Below are 17619 nucleotides of genomic sequence, written 5' to 3' on the forward strand. Positions count from 1 at the left end.
TCCGATTTCCACCCCCCCTTCATTTTTCCCTTCCTACTATCTTCTTTTCTTCCTTTTTAACATATAATGTATTATTTGTTTCAGAGGTACAGGTCTGTGATTCAACAGTCTTACACAATTCACAGTGCTCACCATATCACATACCCTCCCCAATGTCTATCACCCAGCCACCCCATCCCTCCCACACCCCACCACTCCAGCAACGCTCAGTTTCCATATGATCTCACTGAAATGAGGAATTCTTAATCTCAGTTTTTGAGGTTTTTTAAAATTCATGACTTGATGGCAAATTTGGTCATATTGTTTTTATTATGTAATATGATTCCCCCCTTTTTTTTTTTTTGGTGATAGGTGATTGATACTGATATTTTTCTCTCGCTAGAATTGATTCTTGGTTTAGACCCAGTATGTGCATGGGGTATTGTAGTTGAAGTACCTTTGTTTTTTGTTTGTTGAATTATAAGTTAAGTTTTTTGGGGGAAGCAGGAATTTTGGTGATTTGATGAGGGAAATACACCATTGATTTTCCTAACTATATTTTCCTTATCTTTTTGGTGTAAAGTTTATAGGGGTCTTGCAAAGCATTTTGGTAAGCATTTTTACTATTTTTATTATTTGGAAAGGCTTGTGCAAGATTGGTGTTACTTCTTTTTCCATTATACGGGAAAGTTCATTACTTCAGGCACCAGCATGTGGGTTTCATTTATAGGAAGAGATTTCATTATAGACACAGTTTATTTACACAGTTTATAAGACAGTTAAGATTTTGTAAGTTTTATTGTTCATTAGGGTATGTTTTCCTTGGTATTTTCTCTTTTCATATATTGAACTTTTTAGGATAAGGTTGTTTATATAATTATGTATATGTCACCAGGATATGACATGAAAATTTCCTTTTTGTATTGCTGATATTGAATGTATGCTTATGCTTCTTTATCTTTTTTTCCCTTAATCATTCCAGCCAGAGTTTACGTAACTCTTTGAAAAAAATTTTTTTTTTAAAAGATTTTATTTATTTATTTGAGAGAGAGAGAATGAGAGAGAGCAAGCACATGAGAGGGGGGAGGGCCAGAGGGAGAAGCAGACTCCCCGCCGAGCAGGGAGCCCGATGCGGGACTCGATCCAGGGACTCGATCCAGGGACTCCAGGATCATGACCTGAGCCGAAGGCAGTCGCTTAACCAACTGAGCCACCCAGGCGCCCTCTTTGAAAAATCTTAAACTTGTTAAAAAAATCTACTCTTTCTTTTAGTATCACCCACAAACTTTTATTTTATTGTTTCATTTTCATTGGTTTGTTATTGAATTATGGATTTTTCCTCAATATTTTGAGATGGATTTCTCAATCACAAATTTCAGGATTTTTGCATTTATTGCTATAAATGTTCCTTGAGCCACACATATTCTTTTATCTCACACTTTGTAACAGCTTCATGGAAGTATAATTGAGTTTAAATAAACTTTGCAAATTTATTTATTTTTTTTAAAGATTTTATTTTTTTATTTGAGAGAGAGAACAAACAGGGGAAAGAGGCAGAGGGAGAGGGAGAAGCAGGCTCCTCACTGAGCAGGGAGCCCGATGTAGGACTCGATCCCAGGACCCTGGGATCCTGACCTGAGACGAAGGCAGACACTTAACCAACTGAGCCACCCAGGCGCCCCAAACTGCAAATTTAAATTGAACAATATAAGTTTTGACATTTGTATATATATTTGCAAAACTATCATCAACATCATAATGCTGTACATATTCATCCCTTCATTCAAGTTTCCGTGTACAACTTTGTATTTTCCCCTCCTGCTTCTTCCCAAACCTCCCTTCTTTCCCATGGTGTGTACATTATTGTACAAGTCTTAGTCTGGACATATATTTTTATTTTTCTGGATGAACACGAAAGAATGGTATGGCTAGATCACATGGTAGGTATACTTTAAGTTATTTAGAATATGTCAAAGAGTTTCCAGTGTGACAGTGCTTATGTGAGAGTCTCAGTTGCAATGCATTCTTACCAGCCTTTCTTAGGGTCATTATTTTGTGTTGTAGCCCTTCTAATAAATGTGTGGTGGTATCTCAGTTTCTGTCTAAATTGCATAGGTGTAACTAAGTCCTCTGTTTCTTTCTTTTGCATGCCCAGTAAATGGAAAAAAATAGATCAGTATGGGCAGAGATGATTTGGTTGAGTCTTTACAGCCTGGTAATGGTGAACATGTGTCTTCTCCACTGGTCCTCAGCTGTGGTGGATGAGGTTGGTGTTTGGCATAGAACTTTTATTGTCTGCAAATATCCTGTCTTGTTTGGCTGCATCTTTCCTAGTCCTTTATCTGTAGAAAGCAGGGGGGTTTTTTGGTTTTTTTGAGCTTTTTTTTTTGGTCTACACCCTTTTTCATTTTCAGGTTGCCTGATTTTTTTGGTCTGGGTCTGGGATATATGAGGTCAAAAGAAAATAAAACATACAAGAAAACATGGAAACCACTATAGTGTTCTTCCTTGGCTTCTGATGTTCCTACTCAGTTTTCATTAGTCTTTTCTGCCTTTCAGAGTATTTTTTTGTTTGTTTTTGTATGTACTGTCAAGGAATTTTAGTTGTACTTGGGGAGAGAAATGAGGAGAGTATATCTACATCTTCTACATCTTCTGGGAAACAGATATCCAACTTCTTTTTTAAGCAAGTCATCTTTACAAGTAGTAGATTCCTTTTTATTTTAATTTTTGCATCATTTGCTTAATTTCTTTTAATGTAATTATTTCATTTTTCCCATTAATATGTCTTCAGTTTCAAGCATGTGCTAAGTACAGGTGATGTACTAGAGTTAAATATTGGGGGAAAGCCTAGTGGGAAAACAAGCAAGTAAGTAGGGAGTGTTTTGGGGAAAATAAGTTTTGTGGCAATTATCCAGTCTTACTGGTTATCTAGTAGTAGTAATAGAATATTATCTATACATTTTTGTGTTATGTTTAGTGGTTGCTCAAGGGATTTATATTTAAATTCTTTACTTTTCATCATCTCCATAGAAGTACATAGTACCACTTCCTGTAAATGTAACCTCACTACCCGCTAATGCTTTTGTATGCTACCTTTCCTTTGTGTTTGTTCTCTAGTTTATATCAGTAATATCATTTATCGGTTTTTGCTTTAAAGAGTCAGATGTCAATAAAAAAGTCAGATGTCTCTCAAAAAATAGTAGAAAACATTAGTCTTTTATGTTTATCTATTTATTTTCCCTACCCAGTGTTCTTCACACCTTCTTGTAGTGCTGTAGTTCTCAATTTCCATCAGATATACTTTCCATTCAGCCTGAAAAAATTCCTTATTGTTGTATTGTGTCATCCTAACAAGTCCTAATTTCCAGGACCTCAAAATGTACTTTATTTGGAAATAGGGTCTTTGCAGATGTAGTCAACTTAAGATGCAGTCATTAGGTTAGGCCTAATTCAGTATAACTGGTATCCTTAAAAGGGGGGGAAATTTGGATATACACACAGATATGTATGGAGGAAAGACTGTGAAGATATGCTCAGGAAGAACGCCACGTGAAGATGGAGGATTTGGAGTAATGCCAGAGATTGTTGGGAAGAGGCCAGGAAGGATGCTCCTACAGGTTTTAGAGGGGTGCATGGTCCTGCCTACTGCTTGATTTCAGATTTCTGGCCTCAAGAAGAACTGTGAGACAATAAATTTCTATTTTTTTAAGCAATCCAGTTTATGGTATTTTGTTATAACAATCCTAGGAAACTAATACATTCCTTAAGCATGGCTTGTATTACAGTTTGGCCAGCAGAAAATTGCCTCAAGTTTGCTTATCTGGATGTGTCATATTTCACTTTTAGTTTAGAAGGGTGATTTTGTTGAATATAAAATTCAGGGTTGAAAGTTCTATCTTTGCACTTATCATTGGAAAAATGATGCTCAATTTTTCACTGATTATCCTCAACATTAAAGTAATTCCTGGAGAGGTAATATTTATTTTTTGAAACTTTTGGTAGAGATACATTTGTTCAATTCATTAAAATGCTTTATATCTTGTATAGATGGCCAAATATATGGTTTACTAATGAAATATTTCTAAAACTTCATTAGTTATTATAAAATTGCATTTATGTAAAAAAGTTCAGTTTTGATCAACAATAGCAAAAAAGCTACAGGAAATTACTAAACCAAAAAAGAACCAGTTCCTTCTTATTATAACATGTAAATACATCTGTACTATTTATATGCAAATAAAAATAATTTCAGTACATTTACAATTACAATATCAAAAATGTTTTAATTATTATTTCTGATCTGATGCTAATGTTGACCTAGATGTGACAGTGTATGAGACCAGGCGAAAAGTCTTGATAACAAATAATAGAATGACACTTGTATTAAATATAGAAATGTTTTATTTTATATCTACCATACTTATATACAATGTATTTTACAGGTAAAATGATTTATATAATAAAGATAATATACATCAGAATCAATTTGGTACCAAGCAGTGTGTATAGAACCTAATTGAAAGCAATAAGAACTTATGTGTAATTATGTATATGTGTGTGTTTGTATAAAATTTTTGGCATATAATTTTGTTAATGATTATGAAATGATAAACTGTGCCAAATGGGATTAATAATGTCTATCAAAGAATATATGAATAATAAATATATATGGATAATTACTGTCTTAAGTATGCTTAATATTTGGTGTAAATAATTTAAGTAACAAGGTACCTTTTTAAAATCTTGATACCAGGTTATCAAGGGAATACAAAATGGTAATGAGTTTTGGAAAGTAGTATTTTTTTTTTTTACAAAGTTGTGAATTTTCCTACAGTTTTACACAGGAGTTAGCCTTTTAGAACTGTATCTGCATGTGCATTAAAGTATGGACACAAAATAGTCAGAATAACGCTGTTTTGGTAAATGACACTCTGTCCATAATATGATGCCGTGTAGATTTTACAACCAATCAGGTAGATGTTAAATATTGAAAGAGGACATCTCCAAGATATATTGTTAATTAAAAAGAAACTAAGTATAATTTACTTACAGATGTGTGTATAATTATGTAAATATGTTATTCATGTAGATAAAAGTTTATGTTTACATCCATTTATATACACACTTTACTGCTCATCACAATTACTTCTGAAGAGGGATACCTATCAGCTTTTTTGGAAATTTTACACCATGTATATGCAATATGCCTATGTCATAGAGTATATAAATCAAAAATTAATCGTATGATAATGGCATCTTTCTAATAATTTTTTAAAAGATATTCTCTTCACTTTTTTATTTTCAAGTACGGAACGAATCAGAAGTTAGATATACTCTTTGCTTTTTTATTTTAAAGTTCAGAATGGAATAAGAAGTTAATCTTACAAATAGAAGGTTTAGAAAAAAGAAGGGAAAAATAGGAAAAATATAACCAAGATATGAGGAGAAATAATTTAATTGTGAGCCCTTTATAAGAAGCTAACCTCTAATTAATCAGTGAGATCATTAAACTAGGGACCATAGGTAAAATTGTCACAGAGAATGCTTTTTTTATTGTTCCATCAGAATTAAATGTCAACTGTATGATAAAGGGCTCTGTTGCCATGATAGCAGAAACATTGAAAACAGTAATCAGGATTAAAACGCTTTCAGATTTTGTCTGATTCATATATGGAAAAAGCCTAAAAACATAACCTTGTCACATAGGGTTTTTTGTGCCACTTATTATGTTGTGTATAAAAAACAGTAGCAATTACTATTAGAAAATGTTTACTATTAGAAAATGCTGATGTTTAACTGTATAGAATCCAGCAATTTTCCTAAATTTTCTGTTTAATTCAGTGTATTATCTCTTTTCTGTGATCTGGAAATAAAAACAGGATATCTATGATTAAAGGTTATTTAGTATCTTCCTGTCCAGTTGTTAATGCTTTTTAAAAAATTAAAATTTTTATTTTTCTATTGCCTTGGCTCTCTTTAAAATGTTTAATATAACTGGTGATAGGTGATTCCTCATCTCTTTTCTGATGGCAATGGCTTTTCCATTGTTATAATCTTCTTATCATTTGGTATCAGGTTGATAGGGGTCTCATAAAACATTTTAAGGGAGCATTTTTACTGAAATCCTTTATGTCCCATGGGCTGGTGAGTTTACCGGAAACATTACGCAATTGCCCAGCTTTTAGCTATACTCTTCTGCTTAGCATCTTGGGTTTTCATTCTCATTTGAGGAAGAATATCATGTGGGGAAAAGAACCAAATTTGGTTCTCACCCTTTTTGCTAGATTTTTCTTGAGATCTAGTCTTTTCAGTGCTTGATTATTTGGGTTTCTGATATTTTCAAACAGATGTCTTGTATCTTTGCATCTTTCAGTTTTTCTCATCAGAATCTTTGGCCTGAAATGTCTGGTCTGCCATCACTAGAAGAAGGTATCTTCAAAAGCACTATTTTTGGAATGCATTTTAATTTGTATATACAGGGGTGCCTGGGTGGCTCAGTCGGTTAAGCATCTGCCTTCGGCCCAGGTCATGATCCCAGGGTCCTGGGATGGAGTCCCTCATGAGGCTCCCTGCTCAGCGGGGAGTCTGCTTCTCCCTCTCCCTGCTTGTGCTCTCTCTCTTATACTCTCTCTTTCTGTCTCTCAAATAAATAAAATCTTTTAAAAAATAATTTATATATATATTTGCTGCTTCTATCCACCTAACTCAATCTGTATATTAAGAATATAAACCGTTTTAATTAAACTTTCTTCTTTGGGATAATTGGGCAATGATTTACAGCTACAAAAAATTATACAGAGATACCTTGTGTACATTTTACCCATTTCTAACCAATTTAACATGTTGCAGAATTACAGTAAAATATCCCAATCCGAATATTCACATTGATACAGTCAAGGCGTAGGTAGCATTTCCATCACCACGAAGACCCTTGTGTTGCACTTACAGGCACACCCAATCCCTCATCGTTTTCTGTCCCTGAATTCTGGCATCTTCTAATCTGCTCTTCATTTCTAAAATTTTTCATTTCAAGATTGTCATATAGATAGAATCATACTGTATGTGACATTTGGGATTAGCTTATTTCAGAATGTGTAATTTTCTAGAGATTCATCAAAGTTACTGCATGTATCAGCAGTTCGTTCTTTTTTCTTTTTGAGTAGCATTTTATAGGGTGGATGTACCACATTTTGTTCAGTCATTCTCTCTTTGAAGACTATCTGGTTGTTTCCAATTTTTGGCTGATACTGATAAATCTGCTGTAAACATTTATTTATACATTTCTGTGTGAAAATAATCTTCATTTTTCTGGTATTAATATCCAAGAGTGCAATTGCTGTTTCATATACTATTTCCAAGTTTAGTTTTTTAAGAACCTATCTATTTTCCAGAATGGCTGTAATATTTTACATTCCTATAAGCAATATATGAGTGAGCCAGCTTACATCTATCTTGCCAGCATTTGTTTATGTGACTGTTTTTTTTATTTTAGGCATTCGGATAAGTGTAATGATATCTCAGTGTGGTTTTAATTTGCATTTACCTGATGGCTTTGATATCGAACATCCTCTCGTGTGCTTACTTGACATCTACACATGCTCTTTGGAAAAATTTTGGTTTGTGTCTTTCGTTCACTTTCAAATTGAATTGTTTATTTTATATTGTTGGGTTTAGGAGGTTGTTTATATATTCTAGATACTACTTATTTATGAATATATGCCTTGAATATATTTTCTCCAAATCTGTAGCTTTTCTGTTCATACTCTTAACTGAGGAGAAATCTTTTTTAATCGCACAATCTTTAAATATTATGGAGTCCAAATTATCAAATTTACCTTTAGGGGTCATGTTTTTCTGACATCATGGCATGGGCAGTTGGAGGTGATTAGTTACCTCCTGGCAAGTATGGGAGACTAGGCTTCCCACAGGGCCTTTTCTGGCAAGGGTGAACATGGGATATCCATTTTGTCTGTCATGCTGGCTGGAGTAAGATGCTTATTGTCTTAAAGTTTTCTGTCTTGTTAAGCTGTTCTTTTCCTACTCCTTTTCTGAAGCTTTATTTTGGAGGGTGGGTTTTTTGTTGTTGTTGTTGTTTGTTTTTTTGTCTAAAACCTTTGCTCTGGGGCACCTGGGTGGCTCAGTTGCTTAAGCTTCTGCCTTTGGCTCAGGTCATGATCCCAGGGTCCTGGGATCAAGCCCCACATCCAGCTCTCTGCTCGTTGGGGAGTCTGCTTCTCCTCCTTCTGCTGCCCCCCCTGCTTGTCCTCTCTCTCTCTCTCTCAAATAAATAGATAAAAATCTTAAAATAAAATAAAATAAAATAAAACAAAACCTTTGCTCTTTACAAGTTTCTGGATTCTTCAGCCGCATGCCTGGAGTGTATGAGCAAAAACAGAACAAAACAGTGACCCCGAAGCCTCAAAAGAGACAAAAACAGGGAATTCACCATCATGTTGTTTTCCTGGGTTCTGATGTCCCTAGTAAGTCTTGCTTCTCTCCACAATTGAGTCTTGTTATGTTTGTTTTATATATAACATCCAGGACTTTTAGTTGTTTTTAGGGGTGGAAATAAGGGAAAGTATGTCTATTCCTTTTTCTTGGAAGCCAAGGTCCAACAATTTTTTTTCTCCAAATGATCTTCACAGATACTGGATTTTTTTTCATCATGTGCTTAATTTCTTTCAGGTAAATTATTTCATTCATCCCATAAATGTTTCTTCGGTTCTCAGCATGTGTCTACGTGGACCATGGACTAGAGTTACATTATTGATGGAGAACCTAGTGAGAAAACAGAAAAGTAAATGTGTATATCATAGAAGTTTAATGGTATATAATTTTAGTGTTCTTTTTTAGGCAGTAATAGTAACTAGAACATCACCTACATATTTTTGTGTTATCTTTAGTGATTTCTCATGGGATTGGTATTTGAATTCTTTACTCTTCATGTTCTGCCTAGAGTTCTGTCATCTCCTGTAATATGCAATACCATTGTGCTTTGGCAAAATATATTTTACATGCAAAACTATTTATTATTTATGTAAACATAATACATATCAGAAGCAATGAAGTACCAAGGAATATATAGACTATATGTACAAGTATTTATGCACCTAGCTGTCAGTATTTGTGTGTGTGTGTATTTATTGTAATTTTGGTAATCAAATAATTGTGAAATGATAGAAGAGTACTTAATGGAATTAGTAACACCTAAGAAAGGATAAATATAAATGGGTAATTACCTCTTAAGTATGCTATAAGTTTAATGTAAATGTATTATAGTTACAGTAAGTAGAATATTATCCACATTTCTTCTTCAGGGAATTTTTTTTTAAGATTTTTTTTTTTTTAAAGATTTTATTTATTTTTTGACAGAGAGAGACAGCGAGAGAGGGAACACAAGCAGGGGAGTGGGAGAGGGAGAAGCAGGCTTCCCGCTGAGCAAGGAGCCCGACGTGGGGCTCGATCCCAGGACCCTGGGATCATGACCTGAGCCGAAGGCAGACGCTTAACGACTGAGCCACCCAGGCGCCCCAAGATTTTATTTATTTGAGAGAGAGAGCACATGAACTGGGGGAGGGGCAAGGAGAGAAGGAGAAGCAGACTCCCCACTGAACAGGGAGCCCAATGTGGGGCTTGATCCTAGAACCCTGAGATCATGACCTGAGCTGAAGGCAGACACAACTGACTGAGCCACCCAGGCACCCCTTATCCATATACTTTTGTGTTATGTTTGGTGCTTAGTCAAGGGCTTGGTATTTGAATCCTTTACTTTTCATGGTCTACCTAGTTTTACACACTATCATCTCTTGTAAATATAACCTTACAACAGGACATTTCCATTTATTCCCATTTTCTTTGTGTTCTTGTTGCATTGTTTGCATCTATAATATAGTTTATTACTTTGCTATAAAGAGTTAATTTTCTTCCTAAGAAATAATAGAAAGTGTTAACCTTTTATAATTATCCACATATTTGCCCTATCCACTGCTCTTAATCCATAGCTATACATTTTAGTTTCTATCAGGTGTCCTTTCCCTTCAGCCTGAAGAACTTCCTTGAGCATCATTTCTGTTACAGGTTGACCAGCCATGAATTGTCTCAGGTTGGCTGTGTCTACTTTCCCTCTCAGTTTGGAAGGATAATTTTGCTGGATAGAAAATAGGGGTTGAAAGTTCTGTCTTTTCTTTTGTCGTTGGAGGGATGCTGTCCCATTTTCTTTGGTTTTTCTTGAATTCTGTTGAGAAGGCAGTCATTTAAATCATCATTCCCTGGTAGGTAATGTCTCCTTAGTTCTTTGAATTTTTTGGTCGATGAACATTTGTTCAATTCCCTAATATAATTTATATTTCATATAGATGTCTAATAAATAGTTTATTGATATATCTCAAAAATTTAACTAGCTACTTTATCAGTGAAAATTATTCCATTTATGTAAGAAAATAACTTTTTAATTGACAAGAGCAAAAAATATCAAAAACTAAAAAAGTTGCATGAAAAGCACTAACATAGAATAAAATTATTTCTTAATAACATTTGCATAGTAATTTTCCTTCTAGGACTATATCTCACAAAGCTACTTACACATGTGCATTAAAATATGATACAAAAAAGGCAAAACAAATGCCACTGAATTATTTACTTTCAAGTGGCTTATGTTATGTGATTTTTACTTCATTTTTGTGAAACTAAGAAAAGGGATTGAAAGGCAGAACAGCTTTTTAAAAAATAATGTTTTCCTATACTTTTATTACTCTGCTACTTTTACAGTCACTCACTTAAATATTTACAGTATTCATCTCCAAGATTTATTGCTAATAAAAAGAAAGCAAATTGTAATTTACTTAAAACATGCATAGAAATATGTAAATACATGATTCACTGTATATACACTCATCCATGCCAATCATTATCATTTTATTATCATTTCTTTTTTTAGAGAGGGAGTACCAGCAGGGGCGTAGGGGGAGGGACAGAGGGAGAGGGGCTGGATCTCATGACCCTGAGATCATGACCTGAGCCAAAATCAAGAGTTGGATGCCCGGGCGCCTGGGTGGCTCAGTCGTTAAGCGTCTGCCTTCGGCTCAGGTCATGATCCCAGGGTCCTGGGATCGGGCCCCGCATCCGGCTCCCTGCTCAGCGGAGAGCCTGCTTCTCCCTCTCCCACTCCTCCGCTTGTGTTCCTTCTCTCGCTGTGTCTGTGTCAAATAAATAAATAAAATCTTTAAAAAAAAAAAAAGAGTTGGATGCCCAACAGACTGAGCCACCCAGGCACCCCCATTATCATTTCTTATAGCGATACATATCGGCATTTTTGAAAATTTTATACTGAGTACATGCCATATGTGTATTCAATAAAAGATATAAATAAAAAGTCACATGACAACCTATTACTAATAATTGGTTTTGAAAGATATACACTATCTCTTTTTCTAAGTAGTATAGAATAGCATAAGAAGTTAGGCTTATAGACAGATTTAGAAGAGTTAAAAAGGAAAAAATAATATGAAAATGTAAAAAAAAAGATACATGAAGAAAATAATTTAACTGTGAACCACTTAAAAGAAGGTGAGCTCTGGTTAATGAGGTCATTAAACTGTGGGTCATAAGTAAAATTATCACAAAGAATGCTCTTTTTTATTGTTCCACTTGGATTAAATGTCAGATGTATTGCAAATTTTATCTTATTTACTGGTGTCTCTGTTACCATATTAGAAAAATATGACAAAAATGTTCAGGATTATAACTAGTTTTATCTGATAAATGTACAGTAAAAGCCTTAAAATACAACATTAGCATGCAGGGTATTTGTGCCATTTCCAATCTATAAAAATTTATTAAGAATTGATATTAGGAGAATATATTTATGTTTAACTGAATGGAATCGAACAAATTAATATATTCTGTAAGCAATCCTAATAAATTGTCTACAGATTGCTTTTAGTCTGTAAGCACAGTTATGCTCTTGAATAAAGTTGTTTTCATTTCTCCCTTTTTAATCTTTTATTTTTCCTTTTATATGTTTATACAAAAAACAGTTTTTTTGGTTTTTGGGGTTTTGTTTTTGTTTTTTGTTTTTTTTTCTGTATTATTGCCCTGGCTAAGACCTTTGTAGAATGTTCACTAGAACTGGTGATAGAAGGCATGCTTTTCTCAGTCCTCATCTCAAGGGGAAAATTCTCAATATTTCAACACTAATCATGATATTCCTTAGCCCTCTAAGTTATCATTCTTAATCATAAGTGAATGGTAAATTTTGTCAAATCATTTCTCTATCATGATAAGACATGATTTTGTTCCTTTGTTTTGTTAAAGTTATTTGATTTCCAAATGTTGAATCTATAATAATTCATTATTGGCTTAAACCCAAATTGTTGATGTTGTATTAGGTATTTGATGTATTTTAGCATTCTGTTTGTCAGAAAAAAAGATTTTTTGTTGTTTGTTATAGGGGATATAAACCTATGAACCTCCTTCTTTATAATATCCTTAATAGTTTTATATAAAGTTTATACAGCTCCCACAAAAAAAAATTTAAAGATTTTATTTATTTGTCAGAGAGAGAGAAAGAGAGTGAGCAAGCAGGGGGAATGGCAGGCAGAGGGAGAAGTAGGCTCCCCACGGAGCAAGAAGCCCGATGTGGCACTCGATCTCAGGACGCTGGGATCATGACTTGAGCCAAAGTGATATGCTTAACCAACTGAGCCACCCAGGTGTCCCACCCACAAAAAATTTTTGGAGAGTTCATACAAAATTTTAGTTCTTTCTCAGTTGTTTGGGAAAGTTCATGGTTCAGGGTACCAGACATGGAAATCAGTTGTAGATAGTTTTGTTAGACAAAATTTACATGATGATATAGGATTATTGATATTTCCTAAGATTTTTAGATATATATTTATTTCTCTTTGACTTTTGCCATTTGTATAATTTCAAATGTGTTAGAAGGAATTTCCTTATAACATTATGCATATGTTTTCAGGATCTGTAGTATTGTACTTTCTACGTTCTTGGTATTTATAATATGAGCCTACTTTTTTTCTTGATCTGTCTTCCTATGAATTTATCATTTTTTAACCATTTTACAAACAGTGAAAACCAACTTTTGAATTTATTGATATTCTCTGTAATTTTGTTCAGTTTATTTCCCTTATCTTAATATTATCATTTCATTTCTATTATTTTTGCTGCTGAATTACTATTTCTTTTTCATTTTCTTGAACTAAATTACCAGCTCTTAAATTTTCCAAATTTCCACTCTTGAATTTAATGCTCTATAGTTTCTTTTAGACACATCTTTTCATACATCCTACACATTTTATAACAGCTTCACTGAGATTGAATTGAGTTAAAATAACCTGTACAACATTAAAATTAACAATGTAAGTTTGGAAATATAGATACATCTGTGAAATCATCACCACAATCAGTAAAATGTGAATGTCCATCCAATGTGTCCACGTTTCCTTCTGCTGCTTTGTATTTCCTCCCTCTTAGTCCTGCTCAAGACCTTTCCTCTTTGCCATAAAATAAACATTCTTATAAATGTCTTTGTGTGGACATATAATTTCATTTTTCTTGGATAAGCTTCAAAGAATGGAATGACTGGATCATATGATTGATGTGTCTTTAAGTTACTTTAGAAAATATCAAAGTGGTTTGCAACTTGTTTAAACCGTTGTCTAACCACCCAGCAGTATGTGAGACTTGCAGTTGCTCTCTACCCTTGTCAACACATGCAGTGGTCACTATTTTTTTTAATGACCCCATTCTGCTCTTGATATATAGTAATTTTATTTATTTATTTAAAGTATAATTAATATATAGTGTTATATTAGTTTCAGGTGTAATTATGATTCAACAATTCTATACATTATTAAGTGATCATCAAGATAGATATATTCTTAGTCCCCTTCTCCCTTAAACCACCTTCTCTCTGGCAATTACCAGTTTGTTCTCTGTATTTCAGAGTCTTTGTTGCTGTTGTTGTCTGTTTTTTTTCTTTCTTTATTTTGTTTCTTAAATTCCACATATGAATAAAATCACATTGTATTTGATTTTCTTTGACTGGCTTATTTCACTTAGTAATATACCCTCTAGGTTGATCCATGTTGTTGCAAATGGCAAGGTTTCATTCTTTTTTATGGCTGAGTAATATTCCTCTTTGTGGGGGGTGTGTGTGTGTATGTGTGTGTTTATCCATTCATCTATGGATGGACATTTGGGTTGCTTCCATATCTTGGCTATTATAAATAATGCTGCAAGAAACAGAGGGGTGCATATATATTTTTAAATTAGTGTTTTTGTATTCTTTAAATACTCAATAGTGGAATTACTGGATCATATAATTCTATTTTTAATTTTTTGAGGAACCTGCACAGTTTCTCACAGTGGCTGCACCAGTTTGCATTCCCACCAACAGTGCATGAGGGTACCTTTTTCTCTACATCCACACCAACACTTTTTATATCCTATATTTTTTATTTTAGCCATTCTGACACATATAAAGTGACATCTCACTGTGGTTTCGATTTGCATTTCCCTGATGATGAGTGATGTTGAGCATCTTTTCATGTGTGTGTTGGCCATCTGTATATCTTCTTTGGAAAAATGTCAATTCAGGTCTTCTGCCCACTTTTAATTGAATTATTTGTTTGTTTGGTTTTGATGCTGAGTTGTATAAGTTCTTTATATATTTTGGATATTAATGTCTGATCTGATACATCATTTACAAATATCTTCTCCCATTCAATAGATTGCTTTTTTGTTTTGTTGATGGTTTCCTTCGCTGTACAGAAGCTTGCTGTTGTTGTCTGTTTTCTTTCTATTTTTTGGTTTAAGGGAGAAGGGGACTAAGAATATATCTATCTTGATTATCACTTAATAATGTATAGAATTGTTGAATCATAACTACACCTGAAACTAATATAACACTATATATTAATTATACTTTAAATGAATAAATAAAATTACTATATATCAAGAGCAGAATGGGGTCATTAAAAAATATCTATTTTGATATACTTTCAGTAGTTTAATTTTGCTTTTCTTTCCCCTACCTGAGGACACATATCTAGAAAACTGTTAACAGTTAACATAGAAATGATGTCGTAGAAATTACTGCCTATGTTTTCTTCTAGTTTTATGGTTTCAGGTCTCGCATTTAGGTCTTCAATCCATTTTGAATTTATTTTTGTGTATGGTGTAAGAAAATGGTTCAGTTTCATTCTTTTTCATGAAGCTGTCCAGTTTTCCCAGCATCATTTGTTGAAGAGATTGTCTTTCCCCCATTGTACATTCTTGCCTTCTTTTCATAGATTGATTGACCATATAAGCATGGGTTTATTTCTGGGCTCTCTATTCTGTTCCTTAATCTGCGTGTCTGCTTTTGTGCCGTACCATGCTGTTTTGATTACTGTAGCTTTGTAGTATCTGGGATTGTGATACATCCAGTTTTGTTCTTTTGCAAGCCTGCTTTGGCTATTTGGGGTCTTTTGTGGCCATACAATTTTTAGGATTATTCGTTCAAGTTCTGTGAAAAATGTTGTTGGTATTTTGATAGGGATTGCATTGACTCTGTAGATTCCTTTGGGTAGTATGGACATTTAACAATATTGATTCTTCCAAGTAGTCGCTGTTTTTAATTGTAGCTCTTCTAATAGGTATGCAGTGATGTGTCAGTGTCACTCTAAATTGCATAGGTGTAACCAAGTCATTGTTCTTTTTTTTCCCAAGCATCCTAGCAAATGGTGATAATTGATCACATTTCCATTCATATTTTGCTTATATGGTTCTTTTGTATTGCAAGCTAGATTTTCTGTATGAAATACTGTGGAGATAATTGGAGGCCAGGGAGCATTTAAAATTTTTTTTTTGTCATTAGCATGGGACTGTTCGTATGGGAGTTGTTCATCTCATAACTATCAAGGATTGAGAAGCTGGGTCACAGGTTTTGTCAGTTTGGTCTGTCCAGTTCATATTGACATTTAGGTATAGCCCTTCAGGAATGTCGAATGAAGTCCTGGTGTGTTTTTCATAGATCCTCTCCTCCTTGGTGTACCCTGAGGTCCAGTTTGTTTCTCCTGGGTTGCTGAGACTGCTAGAAGCCCCAGTCAGTTGCTTAGCTTCTCAGCTCGAGCTTTCTGCTTGGTATCTCTGCTTCTCAGTCACCTGCTGTGAATCAGTAAAAGCCTGGAGGGATAAGGGGTACCAAATTTGGGTCTTACCACCTGGGATTCTCTTCTAATTGAGGTCCTGTCTCTTCAAATACTTGTTTCCTTGGGTTTGTGGTGCTTTCAAGCACATATTTTTTTTAAAGATTTTATTTATTTATTTGACAGAGAGAGACACAGTGAGAGAGGGAACACAAGCAGGGGGAGTGGGAGAGGGAGAATCAGGCTTCCCGCGGAGCAGGGAGCCCAATGCGGGGCTCGATCCCAGGACCCTGGGATCATGACCTGAGCCGAAGGCAGACGCTTAATGACTGAGCTACTCAGGCGCCCCTCAAACACATATTTTTAATATGCCTCCAGCTTTTCTAATTTTTGGCAGCAGCACGGTTGGGCTGTAAAGTCTAGACTGTTATTGGTAAAAAAATATTTTTCTACAAACATTACTTTTAAAAAATCTTTTTTAGTTTGTAGCTTTTTTTTTTTGCTATAGACAATTAATCTAAGCTATATATCAATTTATTTAAGGCAAATGATCTTCCTAAGAACTACATCTTTTTTCTTTACATTTTACTGAATTTATTTTAGTTACATATTCATTGATTGCAATAAATCTTTCTTCAGTTCACAGAATGTGCCAAGTACTGGGCCAGGTAATATGGATACTTTATTGATGGAAAGTGGGAAAAATTTGAGTAAATAGCAGCATATTATTATAGATAAACTCAGTGGTCTTTGATGATCCAGCCATAATACCAGATTATTATCTTATGTCTTTTTTTTTTTTTTTTTTGACGGAAGGACCAGTGCAACAGGGCTACTGTTTTATTTTATTTTATTTTATTTTTTTAAAAGATTTTACCTATTCACTTGACAGAGAGAGAGAGGGAGAGAGCACAAGCAGGGGGAACCGCAGGCAGAGGGACAGGGAGAAGCAGACTTCCCGCCGACCAGGGAGCCCGATGCAGGGCTTGATCCCAGGACCCGGAGATCATGACCTGAGTCGAAGGCAGACGCTTAACCGACTGAGCCACCCAGGCACCCCTACCTGTATCTTCTTATCATATTTAATTATCACTCTAGGGATTGGCATATGAATCTTTATCTTATCTTAGTGTCCTATGAATTATAATAGCACCATCCCATGTAAATATAATCTCACAACATTACATTTCCATTTAATACCCTTTGCTTTGTGTCTTGTCATATATTTTACATATTCACTACTGTTTACCACTTTTTGTTTGTGAAGTCAGACGTATTTCAAAAATAAAGAAAAGTTGTCTTTTATGTTTATGTGCATATTTTCCCTCTCTGGTCTTTATTCCTCCTGGAGTTCTTAATTTCCATGAGGTATCTTTTCCTTTAGTCTAAAGGACTTGTTGTAGTATTACTTGTATTATAGGCGGTCCAGCAACAAATGGCCTCAAGTTTGTGTGGATGTGCCTTACTTCATCGTCAGTTAGGAAGAATA

Source organism: Leptonychotes weddellii, chromosome X (genome assembly GCF_054177405.1).
Source record: "Leptonychotes weddellii isolate Sample4059 chromosome X, ASM5417740v2, whole genome shotgun sequence".
NCBI classification, from domain to species: domain Eukaryota; kingdom Metazoa; phylum Chordata; class Mammalia; order Carnivora; family Phocidae; genus Leptonychotes; species Leptonychotes weddellii.